This window comes from Rhineura floridana, chromosome 3, assembly GCF_030035675.1.
Source record: "Rhineura floridana isolate rRhiFlo1 chromosome 3, rRhiFlo1.hap2, whole genome shotgun sequence".
In the NCBI taxonomy this organism is placed as follows: domain Eukaryota; kingdom Metazoa; phylum Chordata; class Lepidosauria; order Squamata; family Rhineuridae; genus Rhineura; species Rhineura floridana.
In genome coordinates this window covers 97104228-97116892 of record NC_084482.1, presented here as the reverse complement: position 1 = coordinate 97116892, position 12665 = coordinate 97104228, and the positions used below count along the sequence as shown (strand labels likewise).

Genomic DNA, 12665 nt, shown 5'->3' with positions numbered 1-12665 from the left:
ACGTTTCTCATATCAGGCACTCTGAAATTCAATATACTTTTCTTAAATACTGAAATTATGTTGGTGAATGAAATTTAAGAACATCTATCAAAATAATGATAAAACTGGAAAACAAATTATCCCTTATTCAAAAATGAAAGTCAAACTAGAAGAAAAGCTACTAGGGTTATGATGGAAATTAGAGATATAATCAGGAACTAATACTGATGATTGATTGATTTATATCCCACCCTTCTTCCCAGCAGGAGCCAATAATAATAATAATAATAATAATAAAACAATAATAATAATAATGTCCCACCCTTCCTCCCAGTAGAAGCCCCAGGCAGCAAACAAAAACACTAAAAACACTCTAAAACATCTTAAAAATAGACATACACATATTAAAACAAAACATCTTTTAAAAAAGCTTTTTAACATAGATGGTGCCTGTCAAAATATTTAAGGGGAGAGAATTCCAAAGGGTAGGTACCACCACACTAAAGATCTGCTTCCTATGTTGTGTGGAACGGATCTCCTGATAAGATGGTATTTGCAGGAGGCCCTCACCTTCAAAGCACAGTGATCGTATATAAGGGATAAATTGATCTTTCAGGTATCCTAGTCCCAACCTGTATAGGGCTTTGTACATTAAAACCAGAACCTTGAACTTGGCCATTAGCTACATTGGTAGCTAATAGGCAGCCAGTGCAATTCTTTTAACAGTGGTGTGACATGTTGGTGATCCTGTCCCAGTGAACAGTTGCGCTGCCACATTTCCAACCAGTTGAAGCTTCCAAAATAACCTCATATAGAGCGCATTATAGTAATCCAGCCTGGAGGTTACCAGTGGACAACAGTGCTCCGGCTATCCCAGTCCAGAAATAGCCACAGGTTCTTACCAGCCGAAGCTAGTAAAAGGCACTGCTAGCCACTGAGATCACCTGGACCTCTAGTGACAAAGATGGATCCAGGAGCACCCCCAGACTACGAACCTGCCCTTTGAGAAGGAGCATGACCCCATCCAAAACAGGCAACTGACCAATCTTCCAAACTGAAGAACCACCAACCTACAACGCCTCTGTCTTGCTAGGATTCAGTTTATTAGCCGTCATCCAGCCCATCACCGAGTCCATGCAGGGCTTGCACAGCCCCTCCTGATTCAGATGTTGACTCCTCACCCCAAATTCCCTAATGACCATTCCTAAGGGCTTCATATAGACGTTAAACAGCATTAGGGACAAGATAACCCTGCAGCACCCCACAGCATAACTGTTAGAGGGCCAAAAGACAATCACCCAATGCTATTCTCTGAAAACAACTCTGAAGATAGTATCAGAACCACCGTAAAACAGTGCCTCTGGTACCCATCTCACCAAGTTGGCTCAGAAGGATACCATGATCAATGGTATCAAAACCCCTAAGAGATCAAGTAAGAGTAACAAGGTTGCACTCCCCCTGTCCGCTGTCCTTCTCCCAATAAAGGTCATCCATCAAGGCTGACTCAATCCCATAACCAGGTTTGAACCAGGTTTGAACCCAGATTGGAACAGGTCAAAATAATCTGTTTCATTCAGGAGTACTTGCAATTGCTGTGCCACAAGCCTCTCAGATTTGTTCTCTGCTGCCCCAGAGGGTAGGACTAGGTCTAATGGTTTTAAGTTGCAGGAGCGTAGATTCAGATTGGACATTAGAAGGAACTTCTTGACAGTAAGGGCAGTTCGGCAATGGAACCGACTGCCTAGGGAGGTGGTGGGATCCCCTTCGCTGGATGTCTTCAAGCAGAGGCTGGACAGCTATCTGCGGGAGATGCTCTAGCTGTGGATTTCCTGCTGTGAGCAGGGGGTTGGACTCGATGGCCTACAAGGCCCCTTCCTACTCTATGATTCTATGATTCAATCACCTTTCCTAAAAAGGGGTATTTGTGACCGGGCAGTAGTTGTCACAAATGAATGGGTCTAGAGTGGGCTTTTTCAGGAGCGGTAGGATCACCTCTTTCAGCGTGGCTGGGACCACTCCCTCCTGCAAGGACATGTTGACCACACCCTGGATCCACTTGGTCATACCCCCCCCGGTAAGCTTTAAGAAGGGCAAGGGTCAAGAGGACATGTTGCTGGCCGCATCATTACAAACATCTTGTCCATGTCATCAGGCCGCATCAACTGAAACCAATCCCAAGTAGTTGCAGCAGATGTTACACTGGACACCTCATTGGGGACTACAACCGATGCACTGGCTTAATGTGCCCCAGCCCACATTATGAGGCTGAACCAGAATCTTTCATATCCACCCCACTGCAAACCAGACAGAGCTGCTGCATTACTTCTTCTACTACTATCCCCTGGCTGTCCGGCTGGCCAAGATATCCCCTTTACCCAAATTCCTGCTCATAATAATTCAGAAGCTCATTACTACTTATGAGGTGTTTGTGCACCCCTTGCAATGGGTCTGCCTTTAAAGATTGTTCAGAAACTTCAGCTGGTCCAGAATATGGCTGCCCCAGTTTTTTTGGGAGCCAGACAGTTGCAGCATGTCACACCATTACTATACCAACTGCACTAGTTACCAGTGCATTTCTGAGCCCAATTTAAAGCACTGGTTATGACCTTTAAAGTGTTAAATGGTTTGGGCACAAGTTTTTTAAAGGACCTCTTACAAATCTACCAAACTACCCATACTCTGAGGTCAGGAACAAACACCAGGAGCAGTTAAACTGGCAGGTAGGATGCAGAGACATTTTCTGCTGCAGCCCCAGAACTTTGGAATTCGTTCTCTGTTAGTTGCAAGACAACAACACTAACAACTTTCTGGAAGATCTTAACACTCACCTTTTCGCATCATATTGTTCTGCGTTTGGTGTTTGGTTACATTTTAGTACTTTTGGGTGGGCTGTCTTATCAGTTATAGGTCTCCCAGTATTTTGAGTATTTTTATTGTACTGCTGTGTTTTACTGTAAGCTGCCTTGGAATATTTGAAGTAAATAAATAAAATATTGTAAATGAATATTTTATTAAGTAGCATCTGTTAATGCAGAAATTGTAAATCTTTTGTCTTATGTTATGGCCATCAAATTGTGTGCAGGCTTGGTAGGCTACCAAACTTAATTACGAATGTCCCTGAGCACATGAAGGCATAACCTGCCCCTCCCCCTACACACAGCAATGAGAAGGGCTTAAAGATCAGAGGAGAGGTGTATGAGTCTCCATACAGGTCTCTTTAGAAATCAAGCACCACTCCCCACCAAGTATTCCATATATTCAGAGCTTGGAAGATTATTTTTAGAAAGTAATAAATTACAGTTACAGTTACATGGCCCCCCAAAAGTAGTAATTACCGTTACAATTACAATTGCTCTGAAAGTAACTGGTTACTTTACTTTTACTCAAAAGTAATTGCTACAATTACATTTTGGTTACTTTTTTAAAAAAATGCCTACAAGGTGCTGGCCTTGGCTGCTGCACATCTTAGTAGCCTAAAACAACATTAAAAATAAACACACACAGAGGGTAGTAGAATATTTTTTTATCCATAAGATTAACAGAATGGCATAACAGAATCTTACATCCCCTCACCTAACCCTCAGCAATGATGATACCCCAACACACATATTTTTGTATATATATTGCCTCCAGCTCTTTTCTCCTTCCACTCCTGTCAACTTTTAAACAATTGTTTTCTCCACCCCGTCTCGCTTTCCACCTCCTCCCTCGTCGCCTCCTAAGCACTCACAGAGCATGAAGGAAGAACAAGGCTGCACAGAAGCCCAATTTGAAGCACATGATTTTTATTCACAAATCAGAGGAGCGGAAGACTTCCCCTGCTCCCCCCCCCCAAGTAATGCGTAAAAGTAATGCTGGAAACATTACAATTACTCCTCAAAAGTAATGAAGTTACTACTCGTTCTATTACCAGCAAAATGTAATGAAGTTACCCAGTCGTTACTCAAAAAAGTAATAAATTACAAGTAATTCGTTACTTGTAACTAGTTACTTCCAAGCTCTGCATATATTAGGAATGGGCAGAAAATCTACCCATTCCTAATATGTAACCTATCAACCAGAGCAAGACCCAAAATGGTAACACAGTGGTTCCCAACCTTTATGAGTATGGGACCCCCTTTGTAAGCTCAAAATATTTCATGACCCTCCCCCATGCTAATTGTAATTTTAGTCTCCATTAATGGGAAAAATGGTGTATGGCAAAATCATATCTCCAAATATCCTTTTCCATTTATTAATTAATTTATTTAATTAATTTGTATCCCGCCCTTCCTCCCTGCAGACAGGGAGGTGTTGCTTTCTTTTCTTAATGCAAGGTCCAATCAAATTGGGATCCCCCTCCCTGGCACACACATAGTCTGATGATGTACAGCCCTGTCTCCCAACACCAGTGGGTTACAGTGTTGGACTAAGAACCAGGTTCAAATCCCCACCCAGTCATGAAGCCCACTAGGTAACCTTAGACAAAACACAGTCTCTTAGCCTGATCTATCTCACAGGGTTGGTGTAAGGATAAAATGGAAGGGGGGGCATGTGCATTACCTTGAGCAACTTGGAGGAAAGGTGGGATAGAAATGCAATAATAAATAAATTTCTGCTGCAATATCAGGATCCCAGCCTCAGCCAACTTGCTGAACTGTTTTTTCTTTTTTAATAATAATCAAGAAGCAGCAATGTGTTGGTGATGGAGATGCTAGATTGTGCACTGCAGACAACAAGGTGCACAGATTGTGGAGGAGGGTTAGTGCTTTTAGGCCTTGGGATGATCATCAGAACTGATGACTTGATTAGAGTGCATTTGGGGAATGAAAGAGGAGCAGAAGACAGATCAGCACACACACATGCACAAACACACCTGCCCCTTCTGCAAGCATCTGCAGGCGTGCATGCATTTGGGCACGTGGGGGGGGGAAGCCCTCAACTGCTGCAGCATCTTGGAGAGATTGGGAGGGGTGGAGTGTAGGTAGAAGAAAGAAGGGATGCTGGCACACACACAGCCTCAGAAATAGAGGGTGAACAAGTCCTGTGCCTTCTCACTGCTTTTTAGCTCTGTCTGGGCTGAAGGAGACATCTGGGCGGTCTCACAAATAAGAATAATTTTAAACATTATTTTAAAAATTATTTTAAAAATTTAAAAGCACCTCCTTTTAAAGTGCTTCTGCAGCGAATCAGCAGCCAAGAAAGGCAGGCAGGCAGGCAGGCTGTCAGGAAGGAAGGAGGAAAACAGCCATGCTTCTTCACACCTCACAAAAAGCCCTCTCCTGTCATTCTGAATAAGGGCATCATCAACAGTGGCAGTGCGAGGAGACAGGAGTCAGCGATAGTAATCCCCTCTTCTTCCTGATAGCTCCAACCTCAGCCTCCTTTGGCGACTGCCGAGTGTTTTACAGGCAGACACCTGCCCTCGGCATGCCTGAAAGACATTCTGCTGCTTCAGCAAAAATTCTCCCCTCTTGTATGGAGCAAGGGAGAGGTGTCATCTGCAGCAGCAGTGGGGAGCAGACAGCATCTAGGGAGGGAAGACTTCTTTTTTAAATTCATTTCTTTACTGTTTGCGGCCCTCCCAGATTACTTCGCGGCCGTTCTGGGGTCACGGCCCCCAGGTTGGGAACCATTGTGGCAATACACAGGTTGGAGTCATCTATTACAACCCATGAGCCATATCTTGGGATGACTTGGATTAGTCAAGTACAAATCTGAGTTATACTGAGTAAGGAATTGTAACAGAAAACTCTCCCGTCTGGAAACGCAGCACCTGACACAGACCTTTTCAAAGTCAACCAATTAATACTCCTATTTTACAAGTGAGAAACATGGAGGCTGAGAGTTCAGCTCAAATCTAGCCATTGATTCCACGGCAAACAATTCTTATTTCAATTACAATTTTTAAGGGATTTCCTACAATCACAATTTCAGTCGTATTACTTCAGTAAGAAAAGCAGACTGTTTGATCCTATAAATTTTTACTCAGCTACTCAAGTAATAGCGCATGAAATTGGAGCCTTCAAAATTATTTTTCTGTCTTTTGGTAAGCAATAAAGATTGGTTGGAATAACTAATTTGAAAGGAAATTTTATCAATTTGAGGGGACTGATCAATTTGAAGGGGTAGGACAAGAAGTCCTGGATAGAGAATGGACATGACACCAGAAAGGCCTACATAGCCCCAACATTCCATAGGTTTGTTTCTGTGCATGAGAACCTGTGTGAAACATCTGCAGAAGGGAGATGGATGTGGAGAAAACAGGCTGAGCATTTGAAGCAGAGTGCCTTTTGCTAGGAAAATCAGTGTGGAACTGTGGGGGGTGGGGAAGCTATGGAGTACATTTAATGACCACTCACATTTTTAACACCACCACCACTTTATTTGCTTTTAGCCATAGGCCACTGCAGTGTAAAACAAATGATTAAATCCATACAGCTTAAAACACGCAGTCTTCGTAGAGAGGTGCATGTCAAGGTATCGAAGTACCGTGGTTTGGCGTGATTGGGTTTAAAGAGGGGGAACCAGGGTGAAAAAGGGGCCCCAACTATCGTCGGCCTGTCTTGGTTCGCATGATGGTTGAACACCCAATTTCGGAGCTCAGAAGGGTTGAGGCCTATAAATTTCCTTTGTGGGAGATCATAAGTTTCTAGTATTGCCTGACCCCCTTGAGCCCATCCCCCAATCCGATGTTGCTCCAGCCAGCAAAGCTTTGTGAGGGAGGTGTCCTCCATGGTAGAGACCTTCCTCCAGTACCTTAAGTGGGCCAGATCAATTTTGGCTGTCAATGAGGGGAGGCCTAATTCAGCTCTTAGATGGGCAGCCAGTGTGCCTTGAGGGAGCCCCAAAATCTGTCTCATAAATGTGTTTTGTAGGGGCTCAAGCCTGGATTTAAGTGAGCAACCCCAAAGCTCTGATCCAAATAAAATTTTCGGCAGGACTTTGGCCCTGAAGATTTTCAGCATCGGGTTGATCAGCTGGCCCCCACGGGTATAAAAAAACCTTTTTATTTGACCAGTCACTCTAGCGCCCAATACTTTGGTAGCCTCCAGATGGGATCTCCACGAGAGCTTATCACTAAAATTTATACCTAAGTATTTAAAGGTGTGGACATGGTCTACACTCACATTTTTATATCAACAAACAAGGCCCCTCAAATACTCCTTTACTGTAATTTATAATTTTGCCAATATGGAACTTTAAAAAAGAAAAATGCTTTTTAAAAAACAACTATGGAATAGTTCACTTTAAAATGTCTTATCAATATTTTTTTTTCCAGGAACAGAATTATATATTCACTAATAGGCAAAAAACCTTGCGGTTTAAGAATGTACCTATAGCCAACAGCTATTTCTATCAAACTTTAACAAGCAGGGAAATTAGGCAGCTATAGTGAATACACCAGGGGAGCAGGAGACCTGAACTCCTCTCTGAGATATTGTACTGCCCTACAAATTTGTCAAAATGCAAACACAATTTGTGTTGATCTTTCACAGTCCAATCCACTTCCTGTGTAGCTTGGAAGAATTTGGTAACATGTGCCTCTGAGCACATGGGGAGTGCTGGCAACACCTGCCATCTCCAAAGATGGAGAATTATATTTTTGTATGTTTGTTGGTGTTCTTACTTTGCTTCTTTCCTGTGTTACTAATGTTTCTACAGAGAATCTAAACTAGAAATTTTATTTCCCTCATTCATCCTAGTAATCTGTGTCAAATTTATTTTTATTAATTTCAAAGCCTTTTTATTGGTCAGTGTCATATGATGGTGAAGCCCGCATTTTTTGTGTTTCAAACTGGAGGTTATGTTCTATTTCTATTTTGGGTGCATTAACAGTTGAATCTGGAACTGCAGTTTAATGAAAAATCAGATTACAATATGTTGCTACTTCAGCAATGACTCTTGTTGGAAAAAAGAGGATGCATGTCTTCAGCCTGCTATGTTTCAACCACTTCATTTAAGGCAAGGAGGGTGCGGTCAATTAAAAATATAGAGCACACCTAGAATTTTGCTAGAATATATTTCACCTCCCACTGTTTTATCTTGTGCAAATTGAGACACTCCTGAGGTCCACTGGAGACTATTCTGCAGAAGTCTGTGCCATTATTCCACAATTATGTTTTGAGTTTTTTTAGTGTACATTTTGCAAAGTGTTGCTGTACTTCACATATTCACAGAAATAGAAAAAAAGAAAATGATTTCCTATAGGAAACTTCACTAAAATAGCAAAGGAAATCAGACATATTCAAAGTGACCATCTGAACTATATCAACTGTCTTAATAATGTTGCTTCCTCCCGGCTAAAACAAGATCAGCACAGTTCATGTCTTCTTTCTATTGTCTGGGCTGATTGCAGGTGTTGCCACCACTCCCCATATGCTCAGAGGCACATGTTACCAAATTCTTCCAAGCTACACAGGAAGGGGATTGGACTGTGAAAGACAAACCCAAATTGTGTTTGCATTTTTACCAATTTGTAGGGCAGTACAATATCTCATGTTTGAAAATGGAAACGGACTGCCTTCAAGTTGATCCCCACCTATGGCGACCCTTTGAATAGGGTTTTCATGGTAAGCGGTATTCAGAGGTGGTTTCACCATTGCCTTCCTTCCTCTGAGGCTGAGAGGCAGTGACTGGCCCAAGGTCACCCAGTCAGCTTCATGGCTGTGTGGGGATTCGAACCCTGGTCTCCCAGGTCATCGTCCAACACTGACCCAAGGAAGGGGCAGGGAGGGGAGGGGAAGGAGATTGGGTGGGTGAGCACTGGGCAGAAGGGAAGCCCCTTTCCTTTCCAAAAGGAAAACATTGTGAACAGTATCATTCTTTTTCAGGCTTTCCCCCACCTCTTTATTCCATAGAAAGCACATGTAGCCTCCCACACAAATTTAAACCAAAGCTTTCCCTGGCCACGTCCACACCAGGCCTTTATTTCACTTTGGACAGTCATGGCTTCTCTCAAAGAATCCTGGGAAGTGTAGTTAATGAAGGGTGCTGAGAGTTGCTAGGAGAGGCCCTGTTCCCCTCACAGACCTTCAATCAGAGTGGCTGACTGTTAAACCACTCTGGCCACTGGAGTTGTCAGGGGAATAGGAATCTCCTCTCAGCACCTTTCACAAACTACACTTCCCAGGATGCTTTGGGGGAAGACATGACTGTCTCACGTGAAATCAAAGTCTGGTGTGGGTGTGGCTCCCTGATTAGGCAAGCCCAGCAGCTGTGAGTCTGGCTTTTAGAATTCTGACAGTTGGTTCTTACTGAGCATGCCCCGCGTTATCTTAGCATGCCCAACACTATCATCCAGTTCAAGCCAAAATTTCTTAAATTAAATTAATGAAGGGTGCTGAGAGTTGCTAGGAGAGGCCCTGTTCCCCTCACAGACCTTCAATCAGAGTGGCTGACTGTTAAACCAGTGTGGCCGCTGGAGCTCTCTCAGTGGAACATGCATCTCCTCTCAACACCCTTCACAAACTACACTTCCCAGGATGCTTTGGGGGAAGCCATGACTGTCTCAAGTGAAATCAAAGTCTGGTGTGGGTGTGGCCCCCTGATTAGGCAAGCCCAGCAGCTGTGAGTCTGGCTTTTAGAATTCTGACAGTTGGTTCTTACTGAGCATGCCCCGCGTTATCTTAGACTGCCAGCCGAAATTTCTTAAATTAATTAAAAATCAGCCAGGCATTTTTTTAACTTTTAAACTGCAGAAGATGAAGGTCAGAGTATGGGGCAAGGTCAGCAATACGATTACAGGTACTCTGTGAATATGGCTGATTTTTAATGAATTTCAACAGATTATGAGAACTCTGAGAGAAAAAAGTCCAAAAGGGCTCTGGTTTTTCTCTCTCTTTTTAGACTTTGAACTCTCTATTCTCTCTGTTTTGTGTATCACCATGAAAACTGAGAGGGTTGTTAAGCAAGCGTTTCTGAGTTCAGAACGATAAGTTTTGTAAGGTTTTGTTTTGAAATGAGCTTATGGGAAGCATCAGAATGGCATGGGGGGTATTTTCAATTTAACACTGCGGAATGTGAAAAACCCACGCTGGCTATAGTATACAGCCACTCTCATGGCTGTATAATTCTCTGCATTTTTTAGGTTAGAAAAGCTGGTAACACCAAAGCAAGCTGCCAGCAAACTAGTCTGAGAATTTTTATTTTGAAATGCTGCTTTAGGATACATTGATTTTACCCCTTTAAAAGAACAGGGAGGAAACTATTTGATTTTTGGAGTCTGTGAAGCAGGCAAACGAAATCCTTTGGAATTTTTATGAAATCATAAATCCAAGTATAGGCAAACCTTGGAAACAAAGTAAATTCAACTATAACTTTAAAGAGCAGATTCTTTCAAGTTGAATTATATGGCAGCGTTAAACATAAAGAACAATGGGCAAAAGCAATGAACCCTGACAGATCTGTTTACCAGGATTCACACATTTTGGCTGCCTTTGGTGACCAACCAAAATTTTTTGTCCGTAGGATATTTCCCAGACTCCTTTAGAGACAAGATCAAGTTAGGACAATCACCAGCATGAAGCTGAGGATCAGGAGGAGGATTTTACATTGTGAAACTAAGTCCTTGCTCCCCTCACTCCAACTAGATACTGGAAGGAGGCAGGGGCTTGCTTTGGTATTGCATTTACTGGACCACCTGAATAGTGTAAAGGCAAGACTGAAGGGCAAAGAAAGTGTAGACATGTTACATTCTGCATCAACAAATCAATGTAAACACATAACAAATAAAACCCACAATAGAAATGGCAAAGGAACCATCACCAAGCTGGGATGTGTAGTATCAAAAAATGAGTTTAACATGTATCTTTCAACCTAACAACTTGATGCTAAAACGAACATAAAAATCTTTTGTAAGTAACACACACCAAACACATTTTGACTGTAAAATGGTCTAGTACTGCAATAATCAGGGCTGGTGCAAGGCATGACTGGGCCCTTGAAAACCAGCATGCCTCAGGCCCACGGCACCCACCCACACACCCTGCCTAGCTCTCCTATTGCCTTATATGAATGCTGTGTGTGCTGTGTGTGCATGCCTACCATCAACCAAGGTGGCAGCAGGGGCATCAGCCCCTTAGGGAAGCCTCCACCACCATCATGGTTGATGGCAGGCATGCACACAGCAACAGGAGAGGTAGGTGGCATGTGCATGCATGCTTATTGAAGACAACGTAGTCTATATGGGGGGAGTGTCTGGGAGCTCCCTCTCACAAAGATCTGCGACAGGGTCAGGAATCAACACTTCCATAAATCGCAGAATGGGAGTGACACCCTCTCACCTTAAGGAGGGGCCCTTCAGGGGACCTCGGTCAGAGCCCGACCTGGGTGCCCTCTGGCACCAGCCCTGACAATAATCATGATTTCTCATGTATACATACACACAAACAAATCCCAGGCATAATAAAACAATGGTATGACCGTGGGTTTGTCATTGCATGCCCACAGTCCCAATGTATAAGGTGACACCACAAAGAGCTTAACCGGTATCTGAGATCTAAGTGTTGTCACCATATAACTTGACAGGCTTTTAAGTAGGACACAACTTTCATAACCACTGTAGTTTTACTACTGAGTTATACAGTAGGGCCCCGCTTTACAGCGCTTCGCTAATACAGCGGTCTCAATTAGACACAATTAGACTAAAGCCCCACTCATACGGCACTTGTTCCGCTTTTATGGCGGTTTTCAGGCATCACGCAAGATTCTATTCAATGGGTTCCGCTTTACATCGGGGGTCCGGAACATAACCCGCCGTATGAGTGGGGCCCTACTGTATATAAAATATTTTATGGTATAAGCAGCCACTGCCATTTATCCTGGCAACCAAAAGATTATTTGAACAAGGTGGTTGGGACAGGGGTTGGATGTGGTCCCTCATTATGAGAGTAATTGCGAATTAGCACTCATTCTACAACTATTTTAAGTTTAGTTTTATATAACAGAGAGCCAGTGTGGTGTAGTGGTTAAGGTGTTGGACTACGACCTGGGAGACCAGGTTTGAATCCCCACATAGCCATGAAGCCCACTGGGTGACCTTGGGCCAGTCACTACCTCTCAGCCTCAGAGGAAGGCAATGGTAAACCATCTCTGAATACCGCTTACCATGAAAACCCTATTCATAGGGTTGCCATAAGTCGGGATCATGTTGAAGGCAGTCCATTTACATTTTTTATATAACAGGTAGCTATAATATAAATTATTCATTAAAAATAACAGTAAAATCAAGCGTTAAAAGCAAGTTAACCTGAAATTTATCAAAATATAAATATAATTAGCAGTTTCAAAGCAAATACACATCATAAAATAAAATCATATGTTAAAATTACATGTATGGGTAGGCTTGCTGAAAACAATATAATGAAAGGAACTGCCTGATATTAATGGGCAGGGAGTTCCAATGTCTAGTGTAGCGTGCAAGGACAGTAAACACATTATGGTGCATTACCTTAAACTTAAAAAGGTAAAGGTGTCCCTGCACTTGTAGTGTGAGTCGTTACCGACTCTTAGTGTGATGTCTTGCGACGTTTACTAGGCAGACCGTATATATGGGGTGGGATTGCCAGTTCCGTCCCCGGCCTTTCTTTACCCCCCAGCATATGCCGGGTACTCATTTTACCGACCACGGATGGATGGAAGGCTGAGTGGACCTCGACCCCTTTTACCGGAGATTTGACTTCCTCCTTCCGTTGGAATCGAACTCC

The 12665-nt window shown here is 43.0% G+C and overlaps 1 protein-coding gene across 3 annotated transcripts in view; it reads right to left on the bottom strand.

Annotated features, from left to right (window-relative positions):
- NR3C1 (nuclear receptor subfamily 3 group C member 1) overlaps positions 1-12665 on the bottom strand; it is a 98600-nt gene that overhangs the window by 36078 nt on the left and 49857 nt on the right. The window lies entirely within an intron of this gene.